This window comes from Protopterus annectens, chromosome 16.part0, assembly GCF_019279795.1.
Source record: "Protopterus annectens isolate FY-2018-M chromosome 16.part0, PAN1.0, whole genome shotgun sequence".
NCBI lineage: Eukaryota > Metazoa > Chordata > Ceratodontiformes > Protopteridae > Protopterus > Protopterus annectens.
In genome coordinates, this window is record NC_056750.1 from 260,480,504 (window position 1) to 260,501,019 (window position 20,516).

Below are 20,516 nucleotides of genomic sequence, written 5' to 3' on the forward strand. Positions count from 1 at the left end.
ATTCCCCGACTGTGGGACACAGTCCCTAGCTACCTGAATCCTGGGATATCTCATGCCACAATTTTCCTAAGCAGCATCGAACCGAATGATGCATGCCCCCCCCCCTTGAGACCTGGTCCAGTTTCTAATGAGTAATAAAAGTATGAGGGAATGTCCAAGTAGCTGCTGCACAAATGTCATCTAAGAAAGCTCTGGCATGAAAAACTGCAGAAGCTGCTACAGCTCTAGTTAAATGAGGTTTCACAAGATGAGGTGGTTGGAGATCCTTTGAATGGTAAATACAGGTGATACAATCCCTAACTACTTAGCTAAGTGGCCTTAAACTGGGTTACCTAAAGAAAGTGAGGAAAAGGCAACAAACAGTTGGTCGGATTTTGCGATATCCTTTGTTCTGTGGAGGTAAAAACGTAATTGCTTGTGTACATCTAATAAGTGTAGACAGTACTCCCCTTTATTGGAGAAATTAGGGAAAAAGACTGGTAGGTGTAAGGTCTGATTAATATTATATCCCAAAACAACCTTTGGGAAAAAGTAAGGATTAGTCCCAAGGGAAACCCTGTCTTGTGAAATATTACATGGGGGGGGGGGGGGGGCTTGCAGGACAATGCTTGAATTTCTGATACTCTTCTGGCTGAAGTAACAGCTGATAAAAACATTTTCCATGTCAAAAATTTTAAGTCACAAGTAGCTGAAGGTTCAAAGGGGAATAAAGTGAGAGACTGTAGAACCAAGGGTAAATTGCAGGGAGCAGTGAGTTCTTTAAAAAGCGGCCTTAACATCAGGGGCCCCCTTCAAAAAAGCTTTACAAAGTTTATGTGACATAAGAGAAGAACCATACAAACCAATATGGAAATTAGATATTGCAGCCCGATGGACCCAAATGGTAGAGGCTGAAGAACCAGACTGGTAAAGAACACCCTAAAAATCCAATACTTTATCCACAAAAGCTCTCTTCTAGTAGAAGGTTTGTGATGGGCCAAAATGATTTGTCGGACTGGTCAGGAAAGAAAAGGATGCCTGGCAATCATGGGAACTGGAAAAGCCATACAGAGAGCTTGACATGTTGGAGATTCAGATGAACCATACCTTCTGGATGAGACAACAGATTTGGAGCTGGGTCCAGAATCCAAGGTTTCAGAAGTAGATGAGGCCAAATGAAGGGAAACCAAACCTGTCAAGGCCAGAACGGGGCAATGAGAATTATTGTGTTCTCCGACCGCTTGGCTTTCGTTAGAAACTGGGATATTAGGGGAGTTGGAAGAAAGGCATACAGGAGACTGGGGGCCAATCGTGGTGAAGAGCATCTCTGGGTGACTCCCCGGGGGGAGGGGGGGATTAGGGTGAAGTAACTGCTGCACCTGTTTAAGGGGGATGCGAACAGATTGCAGCAAGGTTGACCCCAGTGGCGGAATATCGTCTCTGTCAACACAGGATTGAGAGACCACTCGTGAGGCATTAGAATAATCCGACTCAGCTTGTCTGCTATCATGCTGGAACTCCCAGGAATATGCAATGCTGTGAGAAAGCAGTTGGAAGAAATCGCCCATTGCCAGACTCTGTGAGCACCTCAACAAAGTGGGTAAGATTTGGTTCCCCCTTGTTTGTTGATGTACCAGACCGACATGTTGTCCACCTCAACTGCCGCTGTTCCCAGCGGAAGGGTATCTTGAAATGCTTGCAATGCCAAAAGCACTGCCCTCATCTCTAGAACATTGATGTGCAAATTGGCCTCAAGCTGGGACCAAGTGCCTTGGACTGTCCTTCCAAGTTAATGCCCCACCCACCCTATCTGGGAAGCATCCGTGGTCACTATGGCTTGGGGCTGTGGAAGGATGAAAGGACAGCCCAAAAGAATCTTGATGGAATGGAGCCACCTTGTTTGCAGCGATTGGTGATCAAGATTCAGTACGACATCGGCCAATTCATTAATGATCACTGGGAGGCTAGAAGCCATTGTAGAATCTGCATGGGATATCTGGCCAAGGGAACTAAAGTTAGAGGCTGCCATCGAGCCAAACGCCTGTAGGATGAGTCTGGCTGGAACACTTCTGTTCTAAACCATATGGTTTATTTGTGATCTGATCTTTTGTAGCCTCTCTACTGGAAGTGAAGCGATTCCCATAACAGCGTTCAGTAGAGGTCTGACAAATTCTAGCTGCTGTGTAGGTTGTAGATTTGACTTTTCATGATTTAGTAATGCCTAATGAAGTGCAAAGACGTAGGGTGCAATCTTTTGCCCATACGAGTTGACACCTTGTGGTAGCAGTAAGAAGTCAGTCATTGAGATAAGGAAAAACTCGAAATACCTGAAATCTGAGATGAGCTGCTACCACTGCCATGAATTTGGTAAACACCCTGGGGGCTGTGGTGAGACCAAAGTGCAGTGCTCTGAAATAAAAATGACTGGCTCCCAGCAGGAAGTGCAGGACTCTTCTGGAGAGTTTGTCTACTTTTATATGACAATACGCATCCTGCAGATCTAGAGAGCACATCCAATCGTTTCTCTCCAAGAACGGAAAGACTGACTGTATAGAGACCAGCCAGAATTTGGTTTGCTGAACTGCCTTGAAGAGGCAGAGATCCAAAATAGGTCTCAAGTCCCCTATTTTTTGGGGCACTAAAAAGAATCTAGAGTAAAACACGGATCCTCTCTGGTCTGGTGGGACTTCTTGGATGACTCTTTTTGAGCAGTTTTTGAATTTCTGTGACTGCTGCTTCCCTGTAACTGGGTGGAACATCCAGGAGTCTTTTTTTTCTGTTTTTTGATCCAAGGAAAGGGGAATAATATAGCCTCTGGAAATGATCCCCTGCACCCATTTCTCCAATGTCATCCCCAGACTGCCTCCAGAGGAAGGCAATCAGGCCTCCATTCAGAAGTGCTGGTAGGAGTTACCAGAGAAAGAATTTCTGAACCCCTGGTTCTGCGGGTCACCTCTGCCTCTAGAACGCAGTCTTCCATTGTTACCTCTCCCTCTGCCCCAGGGGAAGTCCTTGTCATGTGAGTCCTGGAAAGGCCCTTGGAACTTTTTGAACCACAGCCGCCCACTTCTCTGGTTCCTAGAGGACTACTGAGGAGTAAAGAAGCATACGCCTACAGCAAAGAGAGTCTTTCCCACCTTTCTCACATCTGGGCAGTGTCTTTTACCTCGAGTCCAAACAGGGATGTTCTGTCAAACGGAGGGTTGACCAACGAAGATTTAAATGGCTCCGCAAAGTCACACAAGCACTTCCAGGTGCATCTCCTAATGGCTACACCTGAACCCGCTATTCTAGTCGTCCCTTCAGCTGCATGGGCAATTAGCCTTATGGGCAAGTTAGAAATTAATTCGAGGGTGGCAAGCTGAGAGGTAACTTTGTCTCATACCCATTCGGCTACTGCTCTTGTGAGAGTATCTGAGAGCTCTTTAATCAGATCTCTCTACAACCAGGTAAAGCGCTCCATGTAGTTCAAAGATCTGAGAGGGAAGGTTAATGAAGCTTAAATACGCTTCCCAAACCTATCCATAGTCCTAGACTCCTTGTGAGGAGGATGGATAGTAGGACTTTCCTCCTCAAGTTCCTTTTTTGGGGCTGCCGCTATCACTATGGCATCTAGAGAGATACCCTTAGCCCAATGCTGCTCATCCTTAGCGGCAGAAAGATCTGGTCAGGCCTCTTGGGTATCGGCTTGATGGAGTCAGGAATCTTCCAGGCCCGCTGAGCGATTAATTTCATAAGTCCCTCAGCAGGAGGAGAGATCCAAGAGGTAGAGGGGGCTGGGCATAAACAGCCTCCAGGTATACAGATTCCTCCGAGGAAGGCTGGAGGGAAGTCCAACCACCCCTCTGCTTCAGGATTTTCAGAATGTCCCTGAAAGAAACATCATCGGGGTTGACTTGAGGGAACCTTCCCCTCATCAAAATTGGTATCTTCAGTGAAGGACTCTTCCGAGGAGTCTAATTGCTTCCTCAAACATTTTCTTCAAATGTACATCACTCGGGGGGGATGCTCTGGAGAAGCAGAAGCATCCAAAGAGGAAACCACCAAAGTGGATTTGTCCTGAGGATTTTGTGACCCCTGTCCCAGGGATGAGGTTGGAGGAAGCTCTTGTCTTGAGGACACAGATGTTTGGCCCCACAACGGACAAGGCCTTCTCCATGATTCGGAAGGGCGGCTCCCCAGTACAGGAATGGGAGCCCGGAACTGAAATAGACTCATTCAGAACAGAGGTCTCACCCCACATTGAGGAGGTCGCCCCCAGAAGAGAAGCCTGCGTCGGTCCCAAGAATGTCAAGGCCCAAAAGGGGCATGGAAGGCTCTAAATGGAAGTCGACCCTGCCATTCAGAACTAGAGACAGAAATTCGACCCCAGGAAGCCTCCAGTTCCGATAAACCAGAGAAGTTCAAGGCAATTCTCGGTTCTGGAGAAGAAACTCTTACTAAAACTGAGACAGTCGGAGATGAGCAGGTCAGAGACAGGGGCTCTAAAAACTCATCTGGAGTTGGAAGAGAAAGACGAGACCGTGTCGAAGGAGGACAGGTCTTAGTGCTGAGTTGGCTGGAAACCAAAGATGGAGGTAATCCCCTTGCTGTCAAGAGCTGGTCCACCAACCTCAATGTCAGAGTCTGAGAGACTCTTAGTGGATCAAATGGACGATGCAAAAGGAGACTTAGGTGGTCGGTTCGCAAATGGATCTACCAATGGAAAACACGTGGTTCTTGGTATCGTTGTCAAAGTAGTCTGCTTCAGTACCAACAAAACCTCTGGCACTTAAGTTGCAGGTGTCTGTTTAGGAACAGTAGTTGGTGCAGAGTCATTCTTGCCTATCAGTGTCAAGGAAACTTTTGACACTGAAGGCTGTTTGAATAATTTTGCAGGCAGTTCTGAAGAACTGTTTAGTACTGAATGAGTGCGTTTCTAAGGCTTAGAAGAGGAGGAAGAGGATATGGCCTCTTCAAAGTCTCCTTTCAACGATCCTTTCAAAAAATTAGCTGGTTTCTCTGCTCAGTTAAACTCCTGGTGGAGAAACCATGAAAGATAGTGCAAGCCACTTGCAGGTGGACAGCACCTAAACAATACACAGAACAGACATACCCATCTGAATTGGGCACCTTCCTCTCGCACCTTTGGCACCACTTAAAGCCGGACGTGCCCTTTGAAGACTTACCAGCCATGGCACAAAAAGAAGGCCCGACACTGATAAAAGTTACACACACACTTGCAAAGTAGGAACAGGGGAAAAGATTTTTTTTTTTTAATTTTAATAGAAGAAAGAAAGAAGGTACCAACTATGGTAGCCAGAAATACCTAAACAGGTAAAAGATCATACCAACAATGGTACATTAAGAAATGACTACCCAACGGTAGATGGAAAGGGAAAAAGATCACTTGCACGCACGGAAGGAAGAGAGGAGTGGGTAGAAAAATTAGAAAGCACTGAGAGGAAGAATATAAATATGTAAGACAATAGCAAATTAGAGAGATCAGAAGAAAAACTCACTCTAAATAACTGCCAAAACTCGAGAGCGGTTGGATGCGTCTGATACACGAACTGGCAAACGAGATTGGAGGTAATTTAGAGAGGAGCATGATGGATAGAGCCTAGTTCGAGAGTTTGGAAGGAGCGAGCTGAAATAAAAGGCAGAGTCGGCTCTGAGGCTTGCAACCAAGCCACACAGTTGAGGATTACATGAAGATTGACATCAGATGGCATGTTTGTCTTGGGCTGGGACTTATCTTTTGCTCCTGTACAACTGAAATAAATGGCACTAAAAAATGGACAATGATGAGAAATAGTACTGAGCAAAATTGTGATTATGAATCCAGTGAACATGTTGTTGCATCTTTCGACTTTTCCCAGTTAGGGGTCGCCACAGCAGAACTCCGGTCCGCTAATGGTGAACATAAGGAACAAAAATCAGCCACTTTGTTTTTGGTGAAAAGACTGAGCAAACTCTTAAAATGAACAAGGTAAGGCACAACTAAACCCCAAACCAGAACCTCTGCAAGGATGGCAGGTGCATAGGCTCAAACAGCAAAGTCAAAAATAACAAAAACAGCCAGCACTCACCTACAGCAAATATCTGATTTTAATGTACAAAAACAGACCGGTTTTGGACCACAGGCCTTTTTCAATGTAAAACACATCAGTACATTTCCCATCTTATATATCATCACATATTCAGATAATTATATCTCATTAAACAATTACAAATGTTTATTAAGACCAGGCGGAAACAATCCCCCCAATTTTACTATTCAAGACTTCTCTTTTTTATTTAAAACATTATGCCAGCCACTTTTCATTGAGCTATGTCCCAACACCCTGTCAATAATAATAATACATTTAAACATCTCTGTTTTATGTATAATAGTATGTTTGTATAAAGCACCTCAGGAGAAGAATAATCAAATATGGATACAGAGGTACATAAACAGCAAACGCCATCAGCTACCAAAAAGTCATGTATGGGAATGCAAGATAATATGTTATTGAATTCTGACTTGGCCCCCTTACCTTTAGGAAAAGGGGGGGGGGGTAGGAAACATAAATCCAAAAATAGGGATCGAGGAATCCCTGGAAGCCATGCTGAACTTTCTGAAACCCAGATAGTGTCTCCCAGTAATATAATTAACATCTCTTAAGAGGTTTTATCTGAATCTGAAAATGTGTTGCTGAGCAAGGGCCTCAAATTTTATTCCTGGGTATGTTGTTCCTGAGGATGTCTTTGTGGAAGATTTATATGCTTTTTGCAGACTACTTGCTAGTGAAAACAGTGGGGTTAGGTTTCATAAATCAACATTTATTCCACCTATGAACAAGAATGTAGAAATATTTCAGAAATAAGGACCTACATTTTGGGTATAATGGTCCACAACATGTTTCTCCTCCTAACTTATCTAGTGAAGAAAGGAATGCTTTGACACAGCTGAAAAACAGCAAAAATATAGTTCGAGCTGATAAAGGTGGAGCAAGTGTGATTATGGATAAATCTTTATATGTCACTGATGCTAATAAACAGCTGCAAGATAAAAGATTCTATGCATGCATCTCTCAAGATCCCACTTTTGTTTTTTAAAAAGAAATTGATATGTTTCTTGAGTCTGCTGTGAATGAGGGGATTACTAATAACTATACAATGTTTCATTTGAAGGTTAAGAATCCATCTTCCCAATATTTTTACCTTCTCCCAAAAATACACAAGGACATGCAACAACCACCGGGTAAGACCACTTGTATCCGGTCAGGGTTCTTTGACAGAACCTTTGTCTGCTTACTTGATGGCTTACTTGAAGCCACTGTTAGTAGGAGTGAGAGCAAGGATAAAAGATACTGCTGAATTTCTGAATATCATCTCTGATGCCCAACTAGAATCTACTTGGTTATTATGCATTTTAGACGTTATGTCTCTATATACCAGTATTCCTCATTGGGCTGGTTTGTGTGCTTTAGAGTATTGGCTAAACAAAATGGCTTTATATAGCCCTGGTTTCAATACTTTCTTGTTATGCTTAACGGAGCATGTGTTATCTAAAAATGTTTTTTCTTCAATACCAAATGTTTTTTGCAATTGAGGGCTACAGCTATGGGTGCATCATTTGCACCTATATATGCTGACCTCTTTATGGGGTATTTGGAACAGATAATAATTTATGATATACATCATATTTTTCTTGGTGAGATTGACATCTGGCGTAGGTTTTTGGATGACTGCTGGATGGTGTGGAAGTCAGATATTGTATATTTACAGGAATTTGTTCAATATTTGAATGAAAATAAATGGGGTATCAGGTTTACAGTAAACTATGACAATACATCTAGTTCCTTTTTACATGTCAAAGTGTCCAAACAATCTGATGGCACTTTGTCTAGTACATTATATAGAAAACCCCATCATTCTAATACTCTACTGCACGCATCCAGTTGCCATCCTAAACATATCAGAGCAAATATACCTAAATCACAGTTTATGAGAATACATAGAATTTGTTCCAATACTGAAGAATATATACATTTTGATAATGACCTTATAGGTCGTTTTGTTGAACGTGGTTATTCATTGGCACAGGTTAGGCAGACAAGTAGGGAAGTACAATCATATTCTAGAAGAGAGCTTTTGAAATACAAAGATAGGGACCCCTTGCTCTAGCAACAAAATAAGATTCACTACCACTTATGGTAGAAACACTTACAGATTTTTTGAATATGATACAACATCATTGGGACATTCTATTAACTGATGATAGGCTAGGAGAGTTGTTAGGCCAGAGAAGCTCTTTTTCTTTTAGAAAGGGGAAAACTTTAAGTAGTTATTTTAGCCATTATAAACATTTTTCACCCTTGATAAATTCTATACAAACTACTATATACGGTAGACAAGTGGTGGGTTGTTATCCTTGTGGCCACTGTTCTTTTTGTAAATTTATATGTTCAACCAAAGAATTTTCAAGTACAAATACATCTAGGGTTTTTTCTATCAGAATGTTTGGTAATTGTAATAGCGATTGGGCTATTTATCTGGCTATCTGCTCTTGCACAGGCTTTTATATAGGTCAAACTTCTAGACCACTAAAATTGCGTATTTCAGAACATATGAATAGCATTAGAAAAAAATATTTGGCTAATACTTTGTACAAACGTACTATTATACACAAAACAGCAATGTTTAAATTTATTATCATTGACAGGGTGTTAGGACATAGATCAATGAAAAGTGGCTGGCATAATGTTTTAAATAAAAAAAAGAGAAGTCTTGGATAGTAAAATTGGGGGGATTGTTTCCATCTGGTCTTAATGAACATTTGTAATTGTTTAATGAGATGTAATTATCTCAATATGTGATGGTATATAAAATGGGGAATGTACTGATGTGTTTTACATTGAAAAAGGCCTGTGGGCTGAAACCGGTCTGTATTTGTACATTAAAATCAGACATTTGCTCCAGGTGAGTGCTGGCTGTTTTTGTTGTTTAAGGCACAACTAATATCACAAAAGTAAAGGAAAAGAAGAAACACAAAAACTTAGGAAGGGACCGGGACTTCTAGTATGGCGGTAGACAGTCATGAAATCCATCCCTCCCAGCACAAGAAGAATTGAAAGTACTTATGTCTGTAGTTTTAGTGATTAGAAGACTGCCCACCGATTGTTACATAGCCTGTTCCAACACCCGCTGAATATCTTCCCAAAATCGGGAAGACAGTAGCACAGAAAATTGTCTAAGACCAGATGTAAAGCAAATCTAGCAAAAAGTGAACATCTGGCTGGACTTTCTGAAGAAATGGCATTCAGTAAGGTTGAAGAGATAAACCAGATGCACTCTGCTATACTCAAAATTATCAATTCTTTATCAAAAATACATTTAGACTAATGATAAACAAAAGAGGCAATTGAGGAAATCTTAAGCAACCATATTAAATGGTTTTACTGCAAAAAAAACAGACATGGACACAAGAGCAAGGATGACAGGATGGGAAGTGCAGCAGCAAAAAATGAACATTCTAGAAGATAAAGCAAGAAAAAAGAACCTTCACTTTATGGGCATACTTGAAGGAACAAACTATATGTTGATTTCACAAAACAGAATAAGTCATTGAACAGGCATGTAGGTTGATGTATTAATTGCCAGAGCATATTAGAAGATGTATGCCCCAAACGGTATTAGATGAAGCCAGCTGAGACCACTGATTGACAGTTTTTAAAGGTACCAACTGAATGAAATGCTTTTTACCAAATTATGGCAGAGGGATAAAGTGCTTAAGGTGAGCAATTCAAGAGTGTATGTGGAGAGCAATTATTACACTCAAAGTAACAGAAACAAGTTTATTGCTTCCATAAAGGCTTGTAAAGCTGCAGGTCTACAATGCAGATTATTATACTTTGCTATATTCAGAGTTGCCTTCCTCAATAGAAACAAAGTCCTTCTAGACTTTCTGCAGGCAATGGAAGAGATTGTGAAATTTCAGTGGGGGGGTTATGACAGTCTAATATGGACAATGATTTACCAGGTTCATCAGAGTCCAGGACATCTAGTTCCCAGAGCCAGTGAGTAAGTAGAGAACCAGTAAAAGCCTTTCTGCTTTAACAAAAAAGGAAGCTAGGCTAAAAGGTGCTCACCTTCTCCAAAAAGATCTGAGGCAATTTGAAACTTGTGATGGTAGAAGACACTATCCAAGAGGACCCCACCGAGGTTGAAAACAGACTGATTAGACTGACCTAGGGGTCTAATATTCATGCAAGTGGGTTTTTTTTAAATAGAAATACAAACTTGTAAATTGCTTCTAAACACTATGTGGCCTTTCCAAAAGAAGTAAAACTGAGTAGTCTTCCAAATCAGAGATGGACTAATAAATATGAGTTTTGTCTTGTGGATTACCTAATGTTAGAGATGTAGCAATAAAGTGCATTAGCTCACATTTTCACACTAATTAACTGGAATTTCATTACATTTTGTCCTATTTAGGTTTTGTTTAAACCACACTGAACAAAGTCTGATACATGCTTAAAGATTTTACTACATGTAGCAAGATAAAAAATAACCCATCAACACACTACCACTATGACTCACTTTAGCAATAATAAAAATAATTCAGTGGGTGTGCAGATACTGAGAGGAGAGAGAAGCTGCTACATGGTAAAGAGTGAGACCGGCTGGTGGTTATTCAGACAAAAACAAAATAAAAAAAAAATCTGCAGATAAAATCAATTCTGTACAAATCTCAAAGGGGCAAACTATGGAGATTTAAACATTAAGGCTTCAAATCCAGCAGAGGTTACTTGTAAGGCACAGGGGATATGAAGTACAGTTGTGTACACTTACCATAAATGTATATGTTCGAGTGTATTCACTGTTGCAGTCATCACCTGTGGGTTATCCCTGCTGTGGTAGCCCTCTGCCGGCCCGAATACCAGAGTCAATGTTCTTCTGCGTCGGCTGCTGTCGCTTGCTGCCTGATGTCAGATCATCAGTGCTACAAAGGAAGGCAGCCAATGCCATTACATCAGTTTTTCTTGTCCCAACCAGTCAGAGGCCCAAGTAAATATGGTAAAGTGGTCCTGGTGGATAAAAGCCACTGTTAGAAACTTATGTCTCCCTAAAGAAAGAAGATATAAGGGGGAATGAGGGTGGGAAACCGGGACTGCAACAGTGAGTACACTAGAACATCTACATTTATGGTAAGTGCACACAACTGTACTATGTTCTCTGTGTTTCACTGTTGCAGTCATCTGTGGGAGGATTCCCAAAGCTGAGGAGACGAGTGGTAGGATTAGTAAGAGACCTAGGAATGAGTCAGCATGCCCGGCAGAGGCAAACCCTGCCCTAGCCTTAGAAAATACAGGTAGGTGGTAATACTTGGTAAGGGTATGGACAGAAGTCCAGGTGGAAGCTTCCAGGATGTCCCTGGTGGGAACTCCTCTGAGGAATGCTGTGGAAGTGGAGGCTGCCCTAGTGGAATGGGTTTGAACAGACTTAGGGGGGTTCCCGTGCAATCTGTAGCAGAAATGGATACAGAGTGATATCCATTTGGAAATGGTTTGTTTGGAAATGTTTTTTTTTCTCTGCCCCTGGGGCAAAGCTGACAAGTAGTTGGTCTGTTTCCCTGAAGGGTTTAGTATGTTCCAGATAGTATCTGAGCTGCCTATGCACGTCTAAGTCAGTGCAGAATTCTTTCCCCCTTGTTTTGAGGGTTAGGAAAGAAGGTGGGTAGATGTATGGCCTGGTTGAGAGATACATTAGATACTACCTTGGCCATAAAGGAGGGATTAGTCCTCAGGGAGACCCTGTCTGCATGGAAGATGATGAAGGGCTCAATGGCTATCAGCGCATGAACTTCTGAAACCCTTCTGGCTAAGGGGATAGCTAGGAGAAAAGCAGTCTTCCAGGAAAGGTATCGTAGTTCTGCTGAAGCAGCAGGTTTGAGGGGTGGTAAAGTTAGTTTTTCCAAAACATAATTCAGGTCCCAGGCTGGAGTGGCTGGCCTTCTGGGAGGTCTGATATTAGAAGCCCCTCTGAGGAATTGTTTAATCAAAGGATGAGAAAACAGGGGCTGTTCTGTATCAGAATGAGCTGAAATGGATGAGGAGTGGATTAATAGAGGAAAAGGAGAGGCCACTATTACGTAGCCCCGCTAGGTAGTCCAGGATAAGAGGGATGGAAGGTTGTGAGGTACTGCCCCCTCTGGACTGGCTCCAGGAGCAGAATCTTTCCATTTTCCCGCGTAAGATTTTCTGGTGCTGGGTCTTCTGGCCTCTGTGATGACGTCTAGGACCTGTTTGCTTAACAGGGGCCCCTTGTTTGGCTTTAGAGTATTAGCCATGCTGATAGTTTGAGAGTCTGCAAGTCTGGGTGCAGTGTCCCGTCCCCCCACACACCTGAGTTAAGAGGTCTGAGATCAGGAGAAGCTGCCTGGAAGGCTGTAAGGTCAGGCTGTGCAGTAAGGGGTACCAATGCTGTCTGGGCCAATCTGGAACAATGAGGATGGCCTTTGGTCTCTCCATCCTTATTTTGATCAGCACCTTGGGAATAAGAGGCTGAGGAGGGAAAGCTTACACAAAGAGGGTGCTTCATAGGACGGTCAAGGCATCCATCTTCCATGATAAGTGGTGATACTCCCTGGTACAGATTTTTTTCTGCTGATGTTTGAGATGCAGAAGCAAAGAGATCCACCTCCCCACGCCTGAGCGATTTGTAAAATGATTTTTCTGTGGAGCTGCCATTCACGGGGATCCAGTAAGTTTCTGCTTAAGTGGTCTGCCGGTTTTTGTTGATCCCTGGTAGGTATTGGGCTATCAGGTGTAGTCCCATGGAAGAGGCGGTCAGCCAGAGGTTCATGGCTAGCCTGCACGGAGGGCAAGATTGGGTCCCTCCCTATTTGTTGATGTACCACATTACTGTGGTGATGTCTGTTTTGATAAGGAGAACCTCTGGCTTGAGATGGGGTCTGAAGGATGTCAGAGCCTTTTGTACTGCCATCATTTCCTTCCAGTTGATATGTAAGGGAGGGTGCTGGGCATCCCAAAGACCTTGGGTGTACCTGCCTTGTAGGTGAGCGCCCCAAGCTATGTCTGAGGCGTCGGTGGTAATGGTCTGCCTGGTTGGGCGGTGGGTGAAGGAAAGACCCTTGTTCTGGGCACAGGCCCCTGCCCACCAGAGAAACTTGGCCCTTATACAGGAATCAGTGGTAGAGAGGTCTCTAAAGGTTGAGAGTGCGGACACCAAAGGTTCTTTAGGTACCACTGAAGTTTTCTCATGTGAAGCCTGGTCAGAGAAATTAGAAGGATGCAAGATGCCATGTACCCCAAGGCTTGCAGGAACTTACTCGTAGTGAGGTGACATCTGGAAGCCAGCTGGGTAAAATAGACAAGCAGGAAGCTCTGCTTTTCTGGGGATAGGAAGGCCATTTGGGATGCTGTGACCAGCAGTGCTCCCAAGAAAATGATCTTCCTGGAGAGTGTTTGCCTTGATTTCTTCTCGTTGATGGTGTACCCTAAGGAGGTTAGGAAGGTTTCGACAAAGAGGAGGTCCTTAAGGAACTTTTTGGAGGTCCTTAAGGAACTTTTCTTTGCAATCTGCCTGAATGAGGCAGCCGCTCAGATAAGGGTAAATTTGTATAATTTTCTGTCTGCAAAAGGCTATGGCTGGGGCTAAGCATTTGGTGAATACCCTGGAAGCAGTAGATAAGCCAAAGGGTAGTGGAGAGAACTGAAAGTGTTGTGAGCCTGCTCAGAAGTGAAGGAATTTTCTACAGGATTCCCTTGTGGGGATGTGGAGGTAGGCATCGTTCAGATCTAGGGTAACTAACGAAGCATTTTTTGTCAGCATAGGCAGCAGCTGCAAAGTTAGCATTTTGAATTTGGGGACCACCAGGAAGGTATTCAGGATGGATAGATCCACGATGGGGTGCCAAGTGCTCTCTTTTCAAGGAACGAGGAATAATAGTCTGGAATAAAAGCCTTTGCCTGTCTGATCTGAGGGGACCGGTTCTACTGCCCCTTGAGATATGAGAACTCGGACTTGTTTCAATGCCTCTGCAGACTGACTTGGAGGTAAGTCTGGGTACCCTCTTGGAAATGGGAGTTCATTGAAGGACAGTTTGTATCCCTGAAAAATTATCTTTAAGACCCATTGGTCCTTTGTTACAGAAAGCCAATTTTCTTTGCAGAGGGAGAGCCTTCCTCCTAGTTTTTGGTGAGTGAAAAGAGGGCAGAGAGGGGAGAGGGAGTCATTTAGAGTTTTTGCCATAAAGAGATGGCTTAGAACTTCCTGCCTTAGAGTGGAAGTGGTCCACAGTTTGGTTGTCTGCTGTCCCTGGGATAGGAGTCTGGGTGGTCTGTCCCTGCGGGGCTTACCTTGCCCCTGTCTGCTAGGTGCAGGAAAAGACCATGGTTTTGAGGGAAAATTCCTGCTGAAACTAGGAGGTTGCACCTGAAGGAAATCTTGTACTGTTTGAATAGATTTTGATTAGTCTTCCATCTTTTTAAGCACCTCTTCTGCATTTACTCCAAACAAGTGGTCCTTATCCAAGGGTGCATCAAGTAATTTAGATTTGACATGATCAGGGAGAGGTTGTTCCTTCAACCATGCACATCTCCCTAATGACAGATCATGACACTGCTGCCTTGCTAGAGGCTTCTAGGGCGTCATATCTCCACAGTGTAATAAGTGTTTAGCCACTTAACAAGTAGAGTGCAGTAAATCTGCTCTTTCAAATTGCCACAGTAAGGAAAGGTTGAAATATTTTGTTTTAATAGGTCCAAAGTGTGGTGTTGATATTTTAACATGTGGAACTGACAGTTGAGTGCTCTGATAAAGGTTGCAGAGGTGTATACTTTTTTACCTCATCTGTCCAGAGCTCTGGAGTCTTTGTCAGAAGGAATAGGATTCTTTGCAAAACTAGTCTTAGCTCTTTTTGGTCCCTGTGTAATGACCTCTGAGTCTGCAGCAGGATTTCTGTACAGGTATTTCCGAGAATCCAGTACTCTAATACCGGTCAGGTTTTCTGGGAGCAGGTGGGAGGGCGTCAGGAGTTAAGCTGGATTCAAGGAAGACATCATCAACCACCTCTAGGATTGGAGGGATGGCCAAGAGTCTGTGGTGGGGCAGGTCTAAAAACGTTCAGTCTTTTCTTAGACAAAGGGAAGTCCTGGGATTTCCCAGTGGAAATGTTCCCTGAGGGTGTGAAGGGTTTCCCCAAAGGAAAGATCTTCTGGTGGCAGGCAGAAAGAATTAATTCCTCTGCATCTAAATCCAGATAAGCAGTCAGAGGTTGTTCCTCTTCAAAATCTGAATAATCAGACTCCTCAGAATCCTGTTCTGTCAGTATTTCAGGAGAAAGGACTCTTTTCCTTTTAGAAGGTGTGGCCTGACTACCCCTGATAAGGGTGATAAGATCCTCCATTTAAGAATTTGAGCTTAGGGAGGTGGAGCAGAAGTAAAATGGTGGCTAGAGGTAGTTTTCCTATGAGTGGCCTTGCCTCTAGGCCTAAGAGTATCCATCGGTCTGAGAGAAATGGTAGTCGGAGAAGATATTTTTTGTCCAGATTCGGTAGTACGAAAAACCTCCTCAGAAGCAAGGGCCTGCATCGCAGCTCCAGACCCAACCAAAGGCACGGAATACTAAAAAGATTTCTGCAGCATACCCGACTCCAAAACGGTCTCAGTAGAGGGCGGCAAAGGTACTGAATCGGGTATCAGGGGTTGCGAAAGCCCCTCACTTGAATTTCAGAGAACTGATTACCTGCTTGGCGGTAGAGTCATCATAAGGCTTAGCCTTGTGTGATCTGTCTCTATCTTTATCCTTACATTTTTTCAGAATGTCTACGAATTGTTGGCGGACACCATTTCAGAATGTGAAGACGGAAGATGAAAATACCTGGCTACAATAAGAGTTCTATGACGAATGGTTCTCATGTTAAAGAGGGCAATGAATCAGCAATGGGGGAAGTCATGGTTTGGGCCTAAACAAGTGACGCAGTATAAAGTGAAGTCTCTCTGTGGCATTTGCTTTCCACAGGCGAGACAATTAACTTTTTTGGACATCGGTTAGTACAAGAAAAAAGGAACCCCAATTGGGTACTTAGCTTTAGACGTTTTTAGCTGTAATTCAAACTCTGGTAGCGACCAACCGGCACACTTGCAAACTGCTTCTGCTAAGGGCTCTACGGCAAGAAAGACGGATATAATGGCATCTGCTGCCTTCCTTTATACCACTGACAACCTGACGTCAGGCAGTAAGCAACAGCAGCAGGCACAGAAAAACATTGACTCTGGTATTTGGGCTGGCCGAGGGCTACCACAGCAGGGATAACCACAGGTGATCACTGCAACAATGAAACATGAAGAACATTTAAATCAGGTGTTTTTCTACATTTCAAAAAGACAAGACTTGGGAAATATTGTTGAAAGCCTTCATCTGGGGTGGGAGGAAGCTTAGGATAAAATGGACTAAGTTATTATTACCTGAAGAAAAAGGGTGACTGATGACCACACCAGACAAACATTTATTGTGAAGTGGTGCTGTTGAGACTTCTGCATGTAATGTAATATCAAGATTATTCACCCAAATGGGACAGAAAAATAATGAGTAAATGTGTGCAGTTCCAAAGTTGAGAAAGACCAACTTTTTCAAGGCAAAAGTGGATTAAGGATATAAACTATGATGAGCATTACATTTAAAAAATAGCCAAGAAATGCCTTAAAAAGCAGCTCAAGCCAATTGGGGCAAACATTAGTACAAACTCATTTTTTAGAGAAACTAGAACATCGTCACAGCTACAAAAAATTCGCAAAGATGATGCAATTTTAGAAGCAAATTATAGAGGTAAACTCAACAATACATGTATCAGAAAGGGACAATGTACCTACCGAGGTTTAATAGGAAATTATAGACCAAAATGCAGCAAAAAAGAGCAAGAAGTGCTCCCAAAACGAAGGGACCTTATGACACAGCCTAGTACCTGTCAGGCTAACTTTAAGAAAATTCTAGGAAAGGTATATAAATTGTTATATGAGAATTACGACAGTCAAGGGAAGGATTTGAGAAGACCAATGCCTGGGAAACCAAAACTAGAAATACAAACTCCCAGCAAACACTGAGAAGAAATATGTAAAGCACCAAGATATATTACTACATGAATCCATTTCAGAATTTTTGCTTGGAAATGCCTCTGTGTAGCCCTAGCAAAACAAACAAGGTGTTTTTTTTTTTCCAATGTTAGGAATTGCTGAAAGTGAACTGCAAAGGAGATAGGTCCCCAGGACCACATTTTTTGGGATTATCCAAGACTGAAGGATTTAAGATTATAATTGCAAGGTTTAATATAGGAATGTATAGATGAATACACAACACTAAAAGCAAACTACCTGCTCAATTGGTATTGGGAGGGGCCTGTCTCCTGAAGTAAACAAGATCTGCTGGAGCTGATTTTGTTAGCAGATAAGAGAACAGCTGCAAGAAGATGGAAATCTAAGGAACCTCCAGTGAATAAAATAAAGACCTGGGAACTTTAGACTTCAGTCAATAAGGGGAGGAGAAATATCCTGAGTAAGAGGAAAGCATGGAATCTGAATATGTGCACAAGAAACAGTCCTAGTAATGGCGCGAACTGTAACCGATGACAGATGTGAGAAAGAATGTTTTTATTAGCACACACTTTAATCTTGGATAACTAACTTTACCGGATAGTGACACAAAGGTCAAGCAGCAAAATGATGAATTTTTGAGGTTTTCTATACTGAAAGCAAGGAAGGTTAGTGTAATTCAAGTATGTGGCTAAGTTTGCTTGTATTAGCTAGAATTCTGGCTGTAGGTTATGAGGCATCACGAGACCAGATGCTGATGGATTAAGAAAACACGTACAACGCAGAAGCACTGCACTGGCTATAAGAAAACAAAATATTGAGCTTTATTTCATAATAAAAAGTGTTTGAAGAAAATAAATATATAGATAAAAACTTAAAGGAGAGCAGTTGGAAACATTTGGCAAGTATGTCAAGTCTGAAACACATAGCTAACACATTTAATAACGACACTCAAAAGTGGTGTGTTTAGGAAAGGTCTTTTTGTTGTTTTAAATGAAAGCAAAGGCCAACAGCAGTATCTAAAGGTGAATGCTTTCTCACGTCCTCAGGAAGAGATACAAGTCATCTGGTTGAAAGGTAAGCTCACACTAGCCTCCTCTTCTTCTTTCAGCTGCTCCCGTTAGGGGTCGCCACAGCAGATCAACTATTTCCATTTCTTCCTGTCCTCTGCACCTTGCTCTGTCACACCAACCACCTGCAATGTCCTCTCTCACCACATCCATAAACCTTATCTTAGGCCTCCCTCTTTTCCTGTTACCTGGCAGCTTCATCCTTAGCATCTTTTCTCCAATATACTCTTCATACCTCCTCAGCACATGTCCAAACCAACGTAATCTTGCCTCTCTGGCTTTGTCTCCAAACCTTCCAACCTGGGCTGATCCTCTAACATACTTGTTCCTAATCCTGTCCATCCTAGTCACACCCAGTGCAAATCTTAACATCTTCAACTCTGCCACGTCAAACTCTGACTCCTGCCTTTAGCTCACACTAGCCTGTCAACCTTGAAATCTTTACAGGCAGTGCATCACAGTATTCTGCAATTAATTTGTGTGTGGAAAACAAGACTTTGCAGAAAGACTTAACCAACATACTGTGCTGAACAGCTCCTCGGGAATTTTATGGTATTTTTTTTCTAAATATTTATAACTCTTACTAGATAAAAAAGAAGAAAAAAAAGACTCTCTTCCTCCAGCTTTTCTAAACACATGAAATAGTTCTCTATCTTTATATTTATCTGTAAGGTTTATCCTGATCTGGTTTATTCTTTGATCTCCAGAATCTCAATAATCCTAAACTAAGGATATACATCACACAACAGCTTCCTCTACTACTGTTAAATTACACAAATCCGTGTCTGTTTATTTTTATTTCAAATATGTTAAACTGGGAGGATGGAATGGTCCCAGAACATTTTACAGCCATGATCCAGAACACAGGAAATGGTACAACACTAAAGGCAGGGAAACCAAAAAAATCAAGAAAAACGAGTACTAGGCAGAGAACTCATAAAAATGCAAGAAAATCATAAAATGAAGGAAGGACACAACATAATAACCAGTGACGGTCTCGATTGGTAATGGTTTGTTAATATAGCTATGGACAGTATCAACTCATTCCTCCCAAAGTGGCTGGCTGGCTGGCGGATAATCTCCCATGACTGATGCATGCAGTATCCCCAACAATCCTTCAGATTCAATTAACATTCCGTCCCCATGGTTCTGTATAGAGTAAAGTGATCTGTTTGCTGATGAGATTTGTTTCTGCACCATTACCTCTTCTGAGCTCTGAAAATCATACTAATCATTTTTTAAAGGTCCGACTTCTTGTTCAACTGACGCTCTACCACAAATGGATTATACTGTAGCCTAGTCATTTGCGGAAACAGATCGCATACTCTTGTCTTCCAGGTTTTGGATGCAGCCTTTTAAAGATGGTCATAATTTCGGTTATCTGTCTTCCTTGTATGCTTAATTTTTTACTTTAAGGACATGAATAAAATGGCAAGGAATAAAAGCAAAATGTGTGACAAAAGTAAAGCTGAGAATCATCGCACAATAAACAACACTGTTAGGCCAGTCACTAAAATGAAACTTTCTTTTCATTAAAATAACAAAACTGTAGATTCATTCAAGTCATCTGTTGAAAACAGTTTTGAAAAAGCTCCATAACATTTTGATAGGAAGCCATGGAAATGCTGATTGCAAAAGTGGCAACCTAAGCATACAAAAAGATATAAGAATGTGATTAACGTCCTTTAGGAACATCTCTGTTCATCAAGCCATACAGCCCCAGTAAGTTGGGTTCTGATCCACAAGCCATGATGTAAATATCTTATTAATCAAGTGTTTCAATCTTTTGACTTCTTTATAACAGGAAAGTGCCCAAAGAGGTTGGAGACCCTCCACTAGCTACAGCATACCCCAAGTGAATCAACCTCGGACAAGAAATGTTTAGCCCTAAATAAAGAGAAATCCAAACTGGTGGCACTACTTTATGGTCAACCATTTTAAGAATGAAAAGAATATACACTACAATTTCCCACATTTTCCTGAAAGTATCTTTCACTAATGGGAGCACAGGCAGATGTCTAGACTCGTCTTAACCTAGACTAAATACAAAAAACTTGGAATCCCCTAAACCTTTTGAATCACTCTTCAAAAATGAAGAATAGGAACGGATGGGTGCATACTGGAGATGATTTAACCATATAATTAGTCTACCAGCACATTTTTGTAAGGCGAGAGAAACCCAGAGTAAATGCAAAAAACACATTTAAAAAAATGGTCGAATGCACCTAGCACTCACCAATGCTATCTAGACGCCAGAATCTGCAGATTCCAACTAGGAAGCAGCAGCATGCGAGCAAAGTGATTAAGATGTGTGCCAAACAGCTGTAATATCTGGGTTTCAATCCTGACTTCCAGATAGCACTGGTGAGTACTCAGAGCATGCAACCA

General features: G+C 42.2%; 1 protein-coding gene across 5 annotated transcripts in view; it reads right to left on the reverse strand.

The window, feature by feature from the left end:
- LOC122791042 (myomegalin-like) overlaps positions 1-20,516 on the reverse strand; it is a 3,200,315-nt gene that overhangs the window by 1,455,364 nt on the left and 1,724,435 nt on the right. The gene's annotated exons all lie outside the window — the stretch shown is intronic.